The sequence below is a fragment of the Rhinopithecus roxellana genome, chromosome 8, assembly GCF_007565055.1.
Source record: "Rhinopithecus roxellana isolate Shanxi Qingling chromosome 8, ASM756505v1, whole genome shotgun sequence".
Lineage (NCBI taxonomy): Eukaryota > Metazoa > Chordata > Mammalia > Primates > Cercopithecidae > Rhinopithecus > Rhinopithecus roxellana.
This window is the reverse complement of record NC_044556.1, coordinates 118,947,137-118,966,205: the sequence shown is the minus strand read 5'-3', so window position 1 is coordinate 118,966,205 and position 19,069 is coordinate 118,947,137.

Sequence of the window (19,069 nt, the reverse complement as noted above, 5' to 3'; positions counted from 1 at the left end):
ACAAAAGGGGAAGCTGCAGAGGCCTGTGCAGATGCGAATGACTCTGTCTGACAGCTTTGAAGAGAGCAGTGGATCTCCCAACACGGAGGTTGAGATCTGAGAATGGACAGACTGCCTGCTCAAGTGGGTCCCTGACCCCTGAGTAGCCTAACTGGGAGACATCCCCCACTAGGGGCAGTCTGACATCCTACACCTCACAGGGTGGAGTATACCCCTGAGAGGAAGCTTCCAAAGTAAGAATCAGACAGGTACACTCACTGTTCAGCAATATTCTATCTTCTGCAACCTCTGCTGCTGATACCCAGGCAAACAGGGTCTGGAGTGGACCTCAAGCAATCTCCAACAGACCTACAGCTGAGGGTCCTGACTGTCAGAAGGAAAACTATCAAACAGGAAGGACACCTATACCAAAACCCCATCGGTACGTCACCATCATCAAAGACCAGAGGCAGATAAAACCACAAAGATGGGGAAGAAGCAAGGCAGAAAAGCTGGAAATGCAAAAAATAAGAGCGCATCTCCCCCTGCAAAGGAGCACAGCCCATCGCCAGCAACGGATCAAAGCTGGTCAGAGAATGACTTGGACGAGATGAGAGAAGAAGGCTTCAGTCCATCAAACTTCTCAGAGCTAAAGGAGGAATTACGTACCCAGCGCAAAGAAACTAAAAATCTTGAAAAAAGAGTGGAAGAATTGACAACTAGACTAATTAATGCAGAGAAGGTCATAAAGGAAATGACAGAGATGAAAACCATGACACGAGAAATACGTGACAAATCCACAAGCTTCAGTAACCGACTCGATCAACTGGAAGAAAGAGTATCAGCGATTGAGGATCAAATGAATGAAATGAAGTGAGAAGAGAAACCAAAAGAAAAAAGAAGAAAAAGAAATGAACAAAGCCTGCAAGAAGTATGGGATTATGTAAAAAGACCAAATCTACGTCTGATTGGGGTGACTGAAAGTGAGGGGGAAAATGGAACCAAGTTGGAAAACACTTTTCAGGATATCATCCAGGAGAACTTCCCCAACCTAGTAGGGCAGGCCAACTTTCAAATTCAGGAAATACAGAGAACACCACAAAGATACTCCTCGAGAAGAGCAACTCCAAGACACATAATTGCCAGATTCACCAAAGTTGAAATGAAGGAAGAAATCTTAAGGGCAGCCAGAGAGAAAGGTCGGGTTACCCACAAAGGGAAGCCCATCAGACTAACAGCAGACCTCTCGGCAGAAACTCTCCAAGCCAGAAGAGAGTGGGGGCCAATATTCAACGTTCTTAAAGAAAAGAATTTTCAACCCAGAATTTCATATCCAGCCAAACTAAGTTTCATCAGTGAAGGAGAAATAAAATCCTTTACAGATAAGCAAATGCTTAGAGATTTTGTCACCACCAGGCCTGCCTTACAAGAGACCCTGAAGGAAACCCTAAACATGGAAAGGAACAACCGGTACCAGCCATTGCAAAAACATGCCGAAATGTAAAGGACCATCGAGGCTAGGAAGAAACTGCATCAACTAACGAGCAAAATAACCAGTTAATATCATAATGGCAGGATCAAGTTCACACATAACCATGTTAACCTTAAATGTTAATGGACTAAATGCTCCAATTAAAAGACACAGACTGGCAAACTGGATAATGAGTCAAGACCCATCAGTCTGCTGTATTCAGGAGACCCATCTCACATCCAGAGACATACATAGGATCAAAATGAAGGCATGGAGGAAGATCTACCAAGCAAATGGAGAACAAAAATTGCAGGGGTTGCGATCCTAGTCTCTGATAAAATAGATTTTAAACCATCAAAGATCAAAAGAGACAAAGAAGGCCATTACATAATGGTAAAGGGATCAATTCAACAGGAAGAGCTAACTATCCTAAATATATATGCACCCAATACAGGAGCACCCAGATTCATAAAGCAAGTCCTTAGAGACTTACAAAGAGACTTAGACTCCCATACAATAATAATGGGAGACTTCAACACTCCACTGTCAACATTAGACAGATCAACGAGACAGAAAGCTAACAAGGATATCCAGGAATTGAACTCATCTCTGCACCAAGTGGACCTAATAGACATCTATAGAACTCTCCACCCCAAATCAACAGAATATACATTCTTCTCAGCACCACATCGCACTTATTCCAAAATTGACCACATAATTGGAAGTAAAGCACTCCTTAGCAAATGTACAAGAACAGAAATTATAACAAACTGTCTCTCAGACCACAGTGCAATCAAACTAGAACTCAGGACTAAGAAACTCAATCAAAACCGCTCAAGTACATGGAAACTGGACAACCTGCTCCTGAATGACTACTTGGTACATAACGAAATGAAAGCAGAAATAAAGATGTTCTTTGAAACCAATGAGAACAAAGATACAACATACCAGAATCTCTGGGACACATTTAAAGCAGTGTGTAGAGGGAAATTTATAGCACTAAATGCCCATAAGTGAAAGCTGGAAAGATCTAAAATGGACACTCTAACATCACAATTAAAAGAACTGGAGAAGCAAGAGGAAACACATTCAAAAGCTAGCAGAAGGCAAGAAATAACTAAGATCAGAGCAGAACTGAAGGAGATAGAGACACAAAAAACCCTCCAAAAAATCAATGAATCCAGGAGTTGGTTTTTTGAAAAGATCAACAAAATTGACAGACCGCTAGCAAGACTAATAAAGAAGAAAAGAGAGAAGAATCAAATAGATGCAATAAAAAATGATGAAGGGGATATCACCACCGACCCCACAGAAATACAAACTACCATCAGAGAATACTATAAACACATCTACGCAAATCAACTAGAAAATCTAGAAGAAATGGATAATTTCCTGGACACTTACACTCTTCCAAGACTAAACCAGGAAGAAGTTGAATCCCTGAATAGACCAATAGCAGGCTCTGAAATTGAGGCAATAATTAATAGCCTACCAACCAAAAAAAGTCCAGGACCAGATGGATTCACAGCTGAATTCTACCAGAGGTACAAGGAGGAGCTGGTACCATTCCTTCTGAAACTATTCCAATCAATAGACAAAGAGGGAATCCTCCCTAACTCATTTTATGAGGCCAACATCATCCTGATACCAAAGCCTGGCAGAGACACAACAAAAAAAGAGAATTTTAGACCAATATCTCTGATGAACATCGATGCAAAAATCCTCAATAAAATACTGGCAAACCAGATTCAGGGGCACATCAAAAAGCTTATCCACCATGATCAAGTGGGCTTCATCCCTGGGATGCAAGGCTGGTTCAACATTCGCAAATCAATAAACGTAATCCAGCATATAAACAGAACCAAAGACAAGAACCACATGATTATCTCAATAGATGCAGAAAAGGCTTTTGACAAAATTCAACAGCCCTTCATGCTAAAAACGCTCAATAAATTTGGTATTGATGGAACGTACCTCAAAATAATAAGAGCTACTTATGACAAACCCACAGCTAATAAGCACAGCTGATAAGCAACTTCAGCAAAGTCTCAGGATACAAAATTAATGTGCAAAAATCACAAGCATTCTTATACACCTGTAACAGACAAACAGAGAGCCAAATCATGAATGCACTTCCATTCACAATTGCTTCAAAGAGAATAAAATACCTAGGAATCCAACTTACAAGGGATGTAAAGGACCTCTTCAAGGAGAACTACAAACCACTGCTCAGTGAAATCAAAGAGGACACAAACAAATGGAAGAACATACCATGCTCATGGATAGGAAGAATCAATATCGTGAAAATGGCCATACTGCCCAAGGTTATTTATAGATTCAATGCCATCCCCATCAAGCTACCAATGAGTTTCTTCACAGAATTGGAAAAAACGGCTTTAAAGTTCATATGGAACCAAAAAGGAGCCCGCATTGCCAAGACAATCCTATGTCATAAGAACAAAGCTAGAGGCATCACGCTACCTGACTTCAAACTATACTACAAGGCTACAGTAACCAAAACAGCATGGTACTGGTACCAAAACAGAGATATAGACCAATGGAACAGAACAGAGTCCTCAGAAATAATACCACACATCTACAGCCATCTGATCTTTGACAAACCTGAGAGAAACAAGAAATGGGGAAAGGATTCCCTATTTAATAAATGGTGCTGGGAAAATTGGCTAGCCATAAGTAGAAAGCTGAAACTGGATCCTTTCCTTACTCCTTATATGAAAATTAATTCAAGATGGATTAGAAACTTAAATGTTAGCCCTACTACCATAAAAACCCTAGAAGAAAACCTAGGTAGTACCATTCAGGACATAGGCATGGGCAAGGACTTCATGTCTAAAACACCAAAAGCAACGGCAGCAAAAGCCAAAATTGACAAATGGGATCTCATTAAACTGAAGAGCTTCTGCACAGCAAAAGAAACTACCATCAGAGTGAACAGGCAACCTACAGAATGGGAGAACATTTTTGCAATCTACTCATCTGACAAAGGGCTAATATCCAGAATCTACAAAGAACTCAAACAAATATACAAGAAAAAAACAAACAACCCCATCAAAAAGTGGGCAAAGGATATGAACAGACATTTCTCAAAAGAAGACATTCATACAGCCAACAGACACATGAAAAAATGCTCATCATCACTCGCCATCAGAGAAATGCAAATCAAAACCACAATGAGATTCCATCTCACACCAGTTAGAATGGCAATCATTAAAACGTCAGGAAACAACAGGTGCTGGAGAGGATGTGGAGAAATAGGAACACTTTTACACTGTTGGTGGGATTGTAAACTAGTTCAACCATTATGGAAAACAGTATGGCGATTCCTCCAGGATCTAGAACTAGATGTACCATATGACCCAGCCATCCCACTACTGGGTATATACCCAAAGGATTATAAATCATGCTGCTATAAAGACACATGCACACGTATGTTTATTGCGGCACTATTCACAATAGCAAAGACTTGGAATCAACCCAAATGTCCATCTGTGACAGACTGGATTAAGAAAATGTGGCACACATATATCATGGAATATTCTGCAGCCATAAAAAAGGATGAGTTTGCGTCCTTTGTAGGGACATGGATGCAGCTGGAAACCATCATTCTTAGCAAACTATCACAAGAACAGAAAACCAAACACCGCATGTTCTCACTCATAGGTGGGAACTGAACAATGACATCACTTGGACTCGGGAAGGGGAACATCATACATCGGGGCCTATCATGGGGAGGGGGGGTGGGGGGAGGGATTGCATTGGGAGTTATACCTGATATAAATGACGAATTGATGGGTGCAGACGAGTTGATGGGTGCAGCACACCAACATGGCACAAGTATACATATGTAACAAACCTGCACGTTATGCACATGTACCCTAGAACATAAAGTATAATAAAAAAAAATTAACTCAAGATGGATTAAAGATTTAAACATAAGACCTAAAACCATAAAAATCACACAAGAAAACCTCGGCAATACCATTCAGGACATAGGCATGGGCAAAGGCTTCATTACTAAAATGCCAAAAGCAATGGCAACAAAAGCCAAAATTGACATCCCAAAATGGGATCTAATTAAGCTAAAGAGCTTCTGCACAACAAAAGAAACTATCATCAGAGTGCACAGGCAACCTACAGAATGGAAGAAATGTTTTGCAATCTGTCCGTCTGACAAATGGCTAATATCCAGAATCTATAAGAAAGTTAAACAAATTTACAAGAAAAAAAAACCTCATCAAAAAGTGGGTGAAGGATATGAACAGACACTTCTCAAAAGAAACATTTATGCGTCCCTCAAACATATGAAAAAAAGTTCATCATCACTGATCATTAGAGAAATGCAAATCAAAACCACAATGAGATATCATCTCATGCCAGTTAGAATGGCAATCATTAAAAAGTCAGGAAACAACAGATACTGGAGAGGATGTGGAGAAATAGGAACACTTTTACACTGTTGGTGGGAGTGTAATTCAACAATTGTGGAAGACAGTGTGACAATTCCTCAAGGATCTAGAAATACGAACACCATTTGACCCAGCAATCCCATTATTGGGTATACACCCAAAGGATTATAAATCATTCTACTATAAGGACACATGCACACGTATGTTTATTGCAGCACTGTTCACAATAGTAAAGATGTGGAACCAACCCAAATGCCGATCAATGATAGACTGGATAAAGAAAATGTGGCACATATGCACCGTACAATGCTATGCAGCCATAAAAATGGATGAGTTCATGTCCTTTGCAGGGACATGGATGAAGCTGGAAACCACTATTCTCAGCAAACTAACACAGGAACAGGAAAACCAAACACCGCCTGTTCTCACTCATATATGGGAGTTGAACAATAAGAACACATGGACACAGGGAGGGGAACAGCACACATTAGGGCCTGTTGGGGTTGGAGGGCAAGGGGAAGGATAGCATTAGGAGAAATATCTAATGTAAATGTTGGGTTGATGGGTGCAGCAAACCACTATGGCACGTGTATACCTATGTAACAAACCTGCATATTCTGCACATGTATCCCAGAACTTAAAGTATAATAATAATAAAAAAATCTTAAACAGCGATTGGTGCATTTTATGTGCTCAATGATTATTTGTGGGATGAATAAATAGTAACAGGGGAGAAGTACAGATAAAGTTTTGTAGAAAAGTGCACAGAATAAGTACTCAATAATTATATGTGAGGTTGGATAGAGAAGACAGGGTTCACTTAGAGTCATCAGTAAGGAGCAAATAGAGTAAAAACCAAAAAAGAAAAACAAAAAAATCGTTGAACAAATTCAAAGAGAGACAGTGAAATCTAGGCCTGCCTGACCTTCCGGGTATTTTCCTGTGATAGCATGGGGAATATTCTAAGTGCTGGTTCTAGCATAGAGTCCCTGTTCAGATGTCCCCTCCCTACTTCCATCTTCTCCCCTAATCTGCTATATGGTGATTTACATGAAAAAAGCTAAAGGTTTCTGCTCTCAAGTCTTATCAAGGAGAGCTGGGGTAATACTAGAGAAGAATGAAGACTCAGTCCTGAAAGAACTTGGAACAGGGGCTGCTGAAGGAGACAAGAGGTGAGCGTGTTCCCAGAAGTCCTGGGCTCCCTTTGGCAGGGCCCCATGTGAGAAACCCTCCTCTTTACTATCTACCGTGTCATATCTCTTCACACTGCCATTGCGTATTTTTGCTGCTTGGGTCTCATTTTGCTGCTTGACCTAGTTTGCCAGTGATGAGTGTGTATTTGTCACACTGGCATTTTCTGTATGTGTAGGAGGGCATGTCTGCACATGAAATAAGACCTTTCTTGTCTCTTCTGGTGCCTTGCTTGGGAAACCCCTCTGTCTAGAATGGCTTCCTGGCAAAGACTTGTTTTTCTAGAAAGCCTGCCTTGGTGTTAACTTTAAAGTCCTCACCAGCCTACTCAGGTAGAAATAATCACACTGTGTGCTTTGCTATCTGCTTTTCATATACAATTACATCTATTACATGAATGGATGAGTCAGTGAGTCAGGACATCTTATCGTACCCTTCTTGGCAGCTCCAAAACTTTGCACAGCACCTGGCCTAAAAACTACAGTATCACAGTACACAGTAGAGGTTCAATAAGTATCAATGGTATGGAACGTCACTTTCCATTTTCTCCTCTCCGCCTTGATATGATAATAAAATATTAGAGTTTGTGGGAACTTCAGAGATTATCTGCTCCATTATACTAGTCAATGTAGAAATTCTCTGTCGAGCAGGTTTTATTGTATATTGAACATCTCCAGTGGTGGGATGCTCACAACCTCATAATCCAGCATGGTCCATTTTGAACCACTCAATCTTCAGTGAAAAATTCTTCCATAACAAGCTGAATATTATCTCCCTATAACTTTCACTTATTGGTCCTATTTCTCTCTGCCCCACACACACTTGGAATTATCCAAAATAAGTCTGATTGTCCTCCATATGGCCATCCTGAAGTACTTGAAAACAACTGTCATGTCCCATTTAATATTCTTTTTTCTCAAATTGGGCCATTCCATGCTAAATTAGACTTCCACAGTTTCTCATATAACAGGCTTTCTAGGCCATTCCTCTACTTGGTATTTCTCCTTTGACTTCCAGTTAGTCAGGGTGGCCTCTAGAATATACTGCTCAGGACAGGTACTATAGTATCAACAAGGTTAAAGTCTAGGTATATTCCCTGTTCCTTCTTTTGAGTCTTCTGAGTTCCAGGGCAGTGCTAGGCACTAAGCATTCAGAGATGGCAGTTCTATGGAGGAAAAGGGCTCCTGGAGGAAAAGATGCTTCACCCCAAAACTCTGCTCTGAGACTGTTCATCTGGCACATGCTGCTATGGCAGGGACAAGGTGCTTTCTCCAGCCACAACTTGGATGAAGGGGAGTTTCCTTTTGTTGATCTTTTTTCTCCAGCTTTATTGAGGTAAATTGACAAAAAAAGTTGTATATTTTTAAGGAGTACAATGTGATGATTTGATATACATATACATTGCAAAATGATGACCACAATCAGGTTAATTAACACATCCATTCATCTGTTGACAGATAATTAAGTTGTTTCCATGTCTCAGCTATTGCAAATAATGCTGCAATGAACATGGAATGCAGATATATCTTTGAGATACTGACTTTGTTTCCTTATATATACCCAGAAGTGAGAGTGTTGGATCATACGATAGTTCTATTTCAAAAGTTCTGAGGAACCTTAATCCTGTTTTTTCATAATCGCTATACCAATTTACATTCCCACCAATGGTGTGCAAGGGTTCCCTTTTCTCCACCTCCTCATCAACACTTGTTATCTCTTGTCATTTTGATAACAGCCACTCTAACAGGTGTGAAGTGATATTTCATTGAAGTTTTGATTTGCGTTTCTCTCTGAAGATTGGTGATGTTGAACATATTTTCATATACCTGTTGGCCATTTCTATGTCTTCTTTAATGAAATTTCTATTCAGTTTCTTTGCCTAGTTTTTAACTGGAATATTTGTGTTTGTTTTTGTTTTGTTTTTGCTGAGTTGCATAAGTTCCTCATATATTTTGGATATTAACCTCTTATCAGACATATGGTTTGTAAATATTTTCTCCTAATCTTGAGGTTACCTTTCATTTTGGTGATTATTTCCTTTGCTGTGTTAAACTTTCTAGCTTGATACAGTGCCACTTGTTTATTTTTGCATTTGGGGCTTGTGATTTCGGTGTCATATCTAAAAAAGTAATTGTCAAGACTAATGTCAAGGAGCTTTTTCCTTATGTTTTCTTCTAGGTGTTTTATGGTTTCAGGTGTTATATTTAAGTCTTTAATTGATTTTGAGTTAATTGTAGTGTGTGGTGTAAGATAGGGTTCCAATTTTATTCATTTACATGTGGATGTCCTGTTTTCCAAATACTACTTATTGAAGAGACTGTCTTTTCCTCCTTGTGTATTAGCACATTTGTCAAATATTATTTGACCATATATGTGAGGATTTTTTTCTAGGCTCTCTATTTTGTTTCATTGATCTATATATCTGTTTTTATGCCCTTATCATTGCTGTTTTGAGTACTACAGCTTTGTAATGTATTTTTAAATAAGTGTATACCTTCACTTTTTTTCCCCCACAAGATTGCTTCAGCTTTTCAGGATCCTTTGTGAATCTATACAAATTTTAGAATTATAAAAAATTTTTGTTAAAAATGTTATTGGTGGTGAGGTGCGGTGGCTCACACCTGTAATCACAGCACTTTGGGAGGCTGAGGCAGGTGGATCACTTGAGACCAGAAGTTCAAGACCAGCCTGGCCAACATGGTGAAACCCTGTCTCTACTAAAAGTACAAAATTTAGCCAGGTATGGTAGTACACACCTGTAGTCCCAGTTATTTGGAAAGTTCAGGCAGAAGAATTGCTTGAACCCAGGAGGCAAAAGTTGCAGTGAGTTGAGATTGTGCCACTGCACTCCAGCTTGGGTGACAGAGTGAGACCCTGTCTCTGAAAAAAAAAAAAAAGTTACTGGAATTTTGATAGGAATTGCATCAAATCTGCAGATCACTTTGGATAGTTTAACAATATTAATTCTTCCATAGGACATCTTTCCATTTATTTGTGTCTTCAATTTCTTTCATCAGTGTCTTATATTAATAGTTTTTAGTGTACAGGTCTTTTACCTGTTTGGTTAAATTTATTCCTAAGTAGTTTATTGTTTTTTTTTTGTTTTTTTTTTGCTATTTTAAATGTGATTGTTTTCTTAATTTTCTTGCATTTTAAAATGAGATCATTATTTACTTTTCTATATTTTGAAATGGGATTCTTTATTATTTTTCAGATAGTTTGTCTTTAGCGTATAGAAACACAACTGATTTTTGTATGTTGATTTTGTATCATGCAACTATATTGAATTTATTTATTAGTTCTAACAATTTTTTGATGGGGTCTTTAGAGTTTTTTATGTATAAGATGTGTCATCTGCAAACAGACAGTCTTACATTTTCCTTTAGAATTTCGAGGCCTTTTATTTCCTTCTCTTGTCTAATTGCTTTGGCTAGGACTTCTAGTACTATTAAATAGAAGTGGTGAAATTAGGTGGTCTTGTCCCCTAAGCTTAGAAGGAAAGCTTTCAACTTTTGTTTGCTAAGTATGATGCTGGCTGTGGGCTTATGATATACGACCTTTATTCTGTTGAAGTACATTCCTTCTAAACCTACTTTATTGAGAATATTCATAATGAAAGTAGGTTGAATTTTGTCAAATTATTTTTCTGCATTTGTTGGGATAATCATATGATTTTTATCCTTCATTCTGTCAATGTGGTGTTTGTTGGTCTCTCTTAACTGAGGTGAACTGGAATGAATGAGGCTACCTAGAGTCAGAGAGTGGATGAATGGGGAAGTGGTCAATGGTAGCATCTGGGGCTCAGCCGTCACTAGCAGAGATTGAGGAAAACTGTGTGTGAGGGGATGGGACTGGGTGTCAAAGCCAGGAGATTCCCTAGATGATGGGAGAAGTTGGCCCAGCATTGTGTTCATTTTTGAGACTTGATGGAAGTGCTGTGGCAAGGGAATCTCAAATAACTCCAGTTGCATGTACCACTGGCCATAGTCTACATTGTTATCTTTAAGTGTCCCCTTGCAAGGATGGGAGAGGCATGAAAACAGTCTAGAGCAGGTGCCAGGTGTCAAGCACTTAGGGGTGAGTGGGAAAAGAGTTAGGCTTCAGTATCTTTCCCCACAATATTTACAGAAGATGCACAAATACTCTAAAAGTTGCACATTCCAGACAAGGCCTGGATCAATTAAGAGATGGTTTTGGAAAGGTTTTCCCTACTTCCAACCTCCAGGTGGGGGGTCCATCTGTTAAGCAACTGGAGAAATCCAAAGAGGGTAACATTTACACTCCTCTGGGGTCCCTCTTACAAAGGTCAGGGAATAACATCCGGAATTTATTTTCAGGAATATTCAGGGACTGACAAGACTCAGGTTATTCTCAGCTTAGAGAGATCCGTAATGAAGAACTTGTAAAAAATAAAATAGGGTGATGGAAACAAAATGCAAACATAAAAACAAGAAGCAGATGAAAGGGAGCTAACTGTGGTGAATGGAGGTCATTTGATGAACACAGAACCCAGAACCCAGAATCAGTTACAATGGCTAGTGCTGGTTGTTTGCCCAGAGAAAAGCAGGCCAGGAGGTGGCGGACACAAGCAGAAGGCAGTGGGAAAGTCTGAGCTGGGACGCAAATGGAGGCTATGATGGCAGGGATTTTGGTCTCTCAGTGTGTGTGTCACTTGAAGGCAGAGACTTTAATTATGGGGCCCTGTGTGCGACTCTGAGCAAGCCTGCGCCTTCAGGGAGAGGTAGGGCATTGGGAATTGTGGGTTGTGTTGCTGGGGAGGCAGCAGGAGACCTAGCTCTAGCTTTTCTTCAGACATTGGACAGTTGGAGTAGGGATAAACTGGCCATTATACCAAGCTCCTTACAGGTGGAGTCAGTGCAGCATGAAGTGATATCAGTGATACCTCTTCTGTGTGTCTTCTAATATGAGTTCTGTGGTGGCATTGTGATGGAAGGTCAAAGCTAGTGCAGACTCCTTGGTAACAGGCATGCTCAGAGCAATGCCAGATCCTGCCTACATACCTTAGCCTGTGTTTATGCCTCTTCTGTGTTTCTGATTCTGATGAGTAGAAAGTGCTCTGCTTCTTCTCTAACTCCTTACGAATTAGATGAGTTTGTTCTTTTCCCACAAAAAAAAAAAAAAAAAAAAAAAAAAAAAGTAAGAGAAGGGGTGGAAAGAAGCCATGAGTATTATTCCAGGGCAGGAATTCTGAATTTTTTGGTGCCATGGACCACATTGGTAATTTGGTGAAGCCAATCGATCCCCTTCTCAAAGTTACATTTGTAAATTCAGTCAATAAGGCACATAGAATTTCAAAGGAAGCCAAGTGTACTGAAATTCAAAATTTTTTGTGGTTTAGTAAAATACATCCTTCTTAATTAGCCCATTAAATTAATTAGCTCATTATTCTCTATTGGCAGATTCAATAATTACTGTAATTTTGAAATTGTGGGTAGCATAACACATATTTCAATATATGTAATGTGATATAAAAATATCTATGGTTTCTGTTGATGGCAGAGTTACAGGTACTGCTAAATCGATGTGGTTGGTTACCTACATTAGAGTTGGAGAAATCCTAACTTCAAGTAAAGGTTAGTGATGTGGTTTGGCTCTGTGTCCCTACCCAAATATAACACTGAATTGTAATCCCCAATATTGGGGGAGGGACCTGGTGGGAGGTAGTTGGATTATGGGGGTAGATTTCCCCCTTGCTGTACTTATGATAGTAAGTGAGTTCTCACGAGATCTGGTTGTTTGAGTGTGTGGCACCTCCCCCTTTACTCTCTCTCTCTTCCTCCTGCACTTGCCATGTAAGATGTACCTCCTTCTTCTTTGCCTTCTACTATGATTGTAAGTTTCCAGAGACCTCCCCAGCCATGCTTCCTGTAGAGCCTGCAGAATTAAACCTAAGTCAATTAAACCTCTTATCTTATAAATTACCAATCTCAGGTAGTTCTTTATAGCAATGTGAGAATAGCCTAATACGGTTAGTAAAAATAAAAGTATACATTTTCCTATTAAAGTTCAAAGACACCTGCTCCTGCCATTTTTATCCCCAGACTTAATGCCCAATGGACTTCAGATGAAGAATCCTTTCTCTAAAAGAAGTCTCTTCATCAAAACATGAGGTCAGGAAAGTAAAATTTCTCCCTAAATATTAAAAATATTAGAGCCTCATGCAAATTAATGAACAAAAATCCTCAAGAGATGGAGGGGCCAAGGACATGATGAACAAAAAAAATGATAAAAATTTGAATAAAAAGTCAACTTCAGAACAAAGTAGCAGAATTTTTTCTTTTTTGGTCTATTAGGATGCAACATGCACCCACACAAACAAATTCTGCAAGTGGCACTGATATCACTATTCTCACTGCTGCTTAAATTAAAATTTGTACAGTTATTTTGGAAAACAGATCTTAAATTATTCACATTTTGAATCATTAACTTCTTAAACCGACTTAGATGATAGTCATTTAATGGCTACACTTTAAAATTATTTTCTTATATAACCCGGACTTCCAAAACCTTAAAGGACCCACTGGATTATACATAACAACAGCTCCCTCCATCACTAACAAACCAAATATTTTCCAGTCTCAAAAGCATACAAATAACGAAATCTACCACATTCCATCATATATGTTTGAACCTCATAGGGACTAATATATGCTGACCTCTCCTTTGAGTCTACTGGACTGTCACAGTATTATGGAGGGGTGGCGAGCTACCTAGGGAGAGCACATATTTATTTCGGCATGTGTTTTGGACACGACATTTAGGGGCCTGTATTCAATTTTTGCCTAGAAGCTTTCCTGTGATCACATTTTTACTAATATCTTTGTTTTTCCTTTGGCTTTTCTACCAGTTCATACTTCCTACAAGTCTTTTGTTTTGAATTTCGTATCATCGCCCTATTCCTTTAATACATATTTTTTGAGTACATATTTTGTGCCAAATATTGTGCTGGATATTAGAGATTCAGTGGTTAATCAAAAGATTTCACACCTGTCCTTCTGGAGCTTACAATCTATTGCAAGGGTAATTAAACTATAGTTCATGGGCCAAATTTAGTCTGCCATCTGTTTTTGCATGATAAGAATGGTTTTTAAATTTTAAAACATGATAAAAAATAGAAAAAAAATTTTATGACAATGCAAAGTGTATGAAACTCAAATTTTAGTGTCCATTAATAAAGTTTTATTGGAACACAGCCACACTAGTTTGTTTATGTATTGTCTACAGTTGATTTTATGCTGCAGTGACAGAGTCGAGTAGTTGCAACAGAAACTGTATGGCACAAACCTAAAATATTTACTATCTGGCTCTTTACAGAAAAAGTTTGCAGACTCCTGATAAAGTGGAGTAGACAGAAAAGAGGCAAGCAAGTGAATAATAAAATAATCACAGATTGTGGTAAGTGATACAAAGGGGGAAAAGTAGGAGGAGATGAAGAATGCTAGGAGTATGAGTGTGGATAGGGTCTGTAAGAGAACATCTTCAGCTGGAAGTGATACTTATGCTTACACTGAGGTTAAAAGGGTGAGAAGGATCCAGATATGCCAAGAGCAAGGGAAATGCTGCTATGTTCAGAGCTGGGGCAATTTTGTTCCAGGCAATGGAGACAAGGATGGGTGGTAGCAAAGGTGCTAGTGTGGGAAAGATCTTGGTGTCTTGGAGGAACTGAGAATCCATCCTACCTGGACAGGAGTAAGAAGGAAGACTGACACATAAATACATGAGGAACCACCAAAGGGTTTCAAGCAAAGGAATGACATGGCCTGGTTTGCATTTATCAAAGGTTACTTCATCTGTCCTGTGAAGAACAGATTGCAAGAAAAAAAAAAAAGAATGTTAGAAAGCTATTGCCTTACCTCTCCCTGAAGGTCCCTTTCACACCTTGCTCCCACTGACATATACTACGATAGGCTCCAATAAAACTGTCAAAATTTATTGGGCTTCAGAGGGGCTTCAGAATTTCACAATATTTTGCTATTATGCTTTCAAAAATCAGTTATTTAATGAAGTTTAGATGTGTAGAATAGCAATTGATAACATTTTCAAAAAAGCATGTGTTGGATATCAGATTTCACTCTAATAAGAACTCAATGAAGAACATTTTCTTGCTGAAAATACAGAGTTTTCAAATATGGTGCAAAGAATATAAAAAGTGTTATTAGAAAAGATAACTGGTGATACCTGCTGCTGCCTCCCACCTTAGCAGTATAACTTTTCTCTGGAGGGGCAGCCTTGTGTCTTGCAAAATGACCTTATAGACCATATTAGGGAGGAAGATGAGGTCCAGAGGTCAACACTGATAGCTAAACATCTATGCATGAGAAGTTAACATAAATCTGTGGAGAAGATAAGATAAGAGGCTGAGAAACCTGACTGTGGAGACCAGTTAAGAAATTTCTGGAGGAGGATTTGCCTGAGGACTTAAGTACCCTCATGTCTACTTTTTCTTTTTTATTTTCTGCAAAACTGCCATATTAAAACCTTCCATTTTTCAAACTTTCAATGAAAGTCTTATACAAGCATACACTTGGATTGGCCGTTTTCTGGAAGTAATTAGGATGCTGTCTCACAAAGTTATAAAATAGTACAGAAAAGTGATTAATACATGTATGGGTAGCCAGGTGCTCTATAAAATGAAGTAGTTTGGCAGAGGTAGAAATTCAGAGCCAGGTTAACTAGGAAAAATTTCTCTAAGAAATCTAAGAATCCTAAGGAAGACCAAGTTTCTCAACACATGTAGTAGGGATTTTGAGGTAATTTCATTTGACAGTTTGAGAATAATATGAATCCAGCTTACATGTGGATTACATAGAATTTTGCTCTGTTCTTATATTAATACCATGATTTACAGAAGGTCAAGTAATGTCATATCCATTTGAAAGACCAGGAAGAATAGCCAGAGAAAGGTTAAGTGACATCCAAGGTCATGGACATTGATGCGGATAGAACCATTGTTCCTCTGGCCGCTGGGCCCTTGATGAAACCTGTACTTCTATCCATTTGGTGGATGAGAGCCAAGGTAAAAACAAAAATCAGAAAAGAACACAAGTAAATATTTATGGAAAAACACAATCCAGCATTTACGGGAAGTAGTGGCTTCCTCATGTGTCCTGCCCTTTCTGAATTTTGGGCTTTCCTGAAGTTCCATTTTTAGAGGAACTCACGCTTAGCCAATTTTTGCTGAACCACTTCCCCACCAACTGTTTCTGGTCTCAGACAGCGACTTAGAAAGTGCAAAGTATTCATGGTTCCATAGTGCCTTCCTGTCCCCCAGTACCCATTGAAAAGACGTATCAAAAGAGAAATCAAACAAATTTTGTTTCAAGATCTCAGTTGAATTGGCCAACACTTCATTTCATAAAATGGAGTAAGTATCCCAGTCAGTTGAACAGAGGGGGTTGGTTTTATAGACAGAAAGGGTTGAAGAAAGCAGAAACAAAGATTTAGAAGCAGATTGGTCATTTCCCAGTAAGGCAGGAACAGGGAGACAGAACAATAGAAAGATAACTGATTGGTTAATACCAGGTTATTCTGGTTACTTTTTGTTGAAAGGATTAAAACAGTTAATCCATTATCATGACTGTTTGGAAAACAGGCTGTTATCTTTCCCTCCTGATTTCTCAGAAGCTCAGAGAACAACTTAGTTTCAGTTTGGTGACATGAAACTTTAGCATGGGTGACTCCATTCTGATTTTTAACATGGTCTGTTGGGGCCTAGTACAGGAGCTTAACCCAAAACGGAGACGGAGTCTAGCTCTGTCGGGTGGAGTACAGCGGCGCAATCTCGGCTCACTGCAAACTCCAGCTCCCGGGTTCAAGTGATTCTCCTGCCTCCGCCTACCAAGTAGCTGAGATTACAGGCATGCGCCGCTACACCCAGCTAATTTTTGTGTTTTTAGTGGAGACGGGGTTTCACCATGTTGGCCAGGATGGTCTCCATCTCCTGACCTCGTAATCTGCCCACCTTGGCCTCCCAAAGTGTTGGGATTACGGGTGTGAGCCACTGCACCTGACCAACAGTGGCTTCTTATCATTTTTGTTTAACAATCACCTTAGCCCAAAACAGTGGCTTTTTATAATTTTTGTTTAACAGTCATAATCAACAAGAGTTGAACCACTGCATTTCTTCTCTACAATGGTTTAAAGTTCCCCGTTCTATCACAAGATTCTGTAAAAGCTCTTCTCTCCTTCCCTCATGTCTTGGCTAAAACCCTGATATACCTGGTAGAGATGGGCACAGGCCAGATAGAGGGTGCAAAGCCCTCCTTCCATGAAAATGAGAGTCAATGCATAGATGAGAAATTAGCCTGTGATTCTTTTTTTTCCTTTGAGATGATCTTACTGTGTTACCCAGGCTGGAGTGCAGTGGCATGATCAGAGCTGACTATAATCTTGAACTTCTAGGTTCAAGTGATCCTCCTGCTTCAGCCTCCCAAGTAGCTAGGACTATAGACACATGCCACCATACGTGGCTATCTTAAAATTTTTTGTAGAGGTGGCGTCTCACTATGTTGCCCAGGCTGGTCTTGAACTCTTGAGCACGAGCAGTTCTCCTGCTTTAGCCTGCCAAAGTGCTGAGATTACAGGCATGAGCCACTGTGCCCGACCAGCCTGGGTTTTGTGATCCTGCTTTTCTCCATTTTGCTAGACTCAAAATAATTTTATTCTTTCTTTTCAAATGGCAAGAATGAATGAGATAATCATCTACAAAGCATCTCGAGTTTCTTGAAGAAAAGTATCATCGGAATATAAAAGTGAATGTGCTAGACGGCTATCAAAGCTCAAAGCAAAGAAAGTCACAGGCTGGGAAGAAATTCACGAAATAGAACTTCATACTTCAAAGTCAAAATCTTGTACAAATGACTAAGTGGCATTTTCTTGAGGTCAAGACAACCTGTAGAGCCTACAAGTCCCACTAAACAATAACAATAGCCAATCCTTGCATAGTGATTAATAGTTTGTAAAACATTTTTATATGCATGGCCTTATTTCTCATACATGAGACACTGCATGTGAAGCAGAAACATCGTGAGACAATAGCTATTCTTACCATCATTTGAAAGGAAGAGACTGCAGGACTCAGCAAGGGTAAATTTTACTCAAAGTCCTTTAGCTATTAAGTGGTAGAATCAGGATCTGAATCCAGATCTCTTGATGCCAAAGTCCACGCCATTGCCACCACTTCTTCAGGCAGCTAAATATCTCCCTCCTCTCCAACTTTCTGTTTTGTTACCTCTTCAGAGAGAAATTTGCATTTTGGATCATAGAACCAGCCTGGAGTCACCCACCAGAGCAGTAGTTAGCTATTTCTAAGGAGATTTAAGTCTAGTTCCCTAGATGCAAATTATTTCTTCATCTCAGAGTTTCAAAGTGAAGTATACATTTTAAGTCACCAAATAAAGTAAGTTTAAATTTTAAATCACCAAGAAAATCCTCTAAAAAAGAGTTTATTTCAGGCAACTACCCGTCAGATATATTGTCATTAGCAGTTTCTTAAATGCCCTTCCTGTAATGGGCATTAGCACTTTATATAAGTTCTCTCAGTCACTCTTTCTGGATTGATTTGTTGAGCACCTAAAATGTTTTAAACATGCCTCATAGAATTGCCGCAGATACAACAGTGAATGAAACAGTCAAACTCAACTCTTAATGGAGAGCAAGATGCAAAATAAATAAGTAATATGTCAGTTGGTGATAAGAGCAGTGGACAAACGTAAAGTACTCAAGAGGGCTATGAAGTACCAGGGTTGGGAGGTGTAGAAGTGGCAGTGTGATATTGCTCTAAATAATATAGGTGATGAGGGTAGGTCTCTGACTTGAGCAGCTCACCCAAGGACATGGGAAAGCAAACCATGTGGTTATCTAAGGACAGAGCTTCCCAAGGAGAGAGAAGAGAGTGCACATGTCCTTGGGAGACAGTTCTGGGTGTATTTGAGGAATATCTAACAGGACAGTGTGACTGGAGCAGGAGGAGCACAAGGAG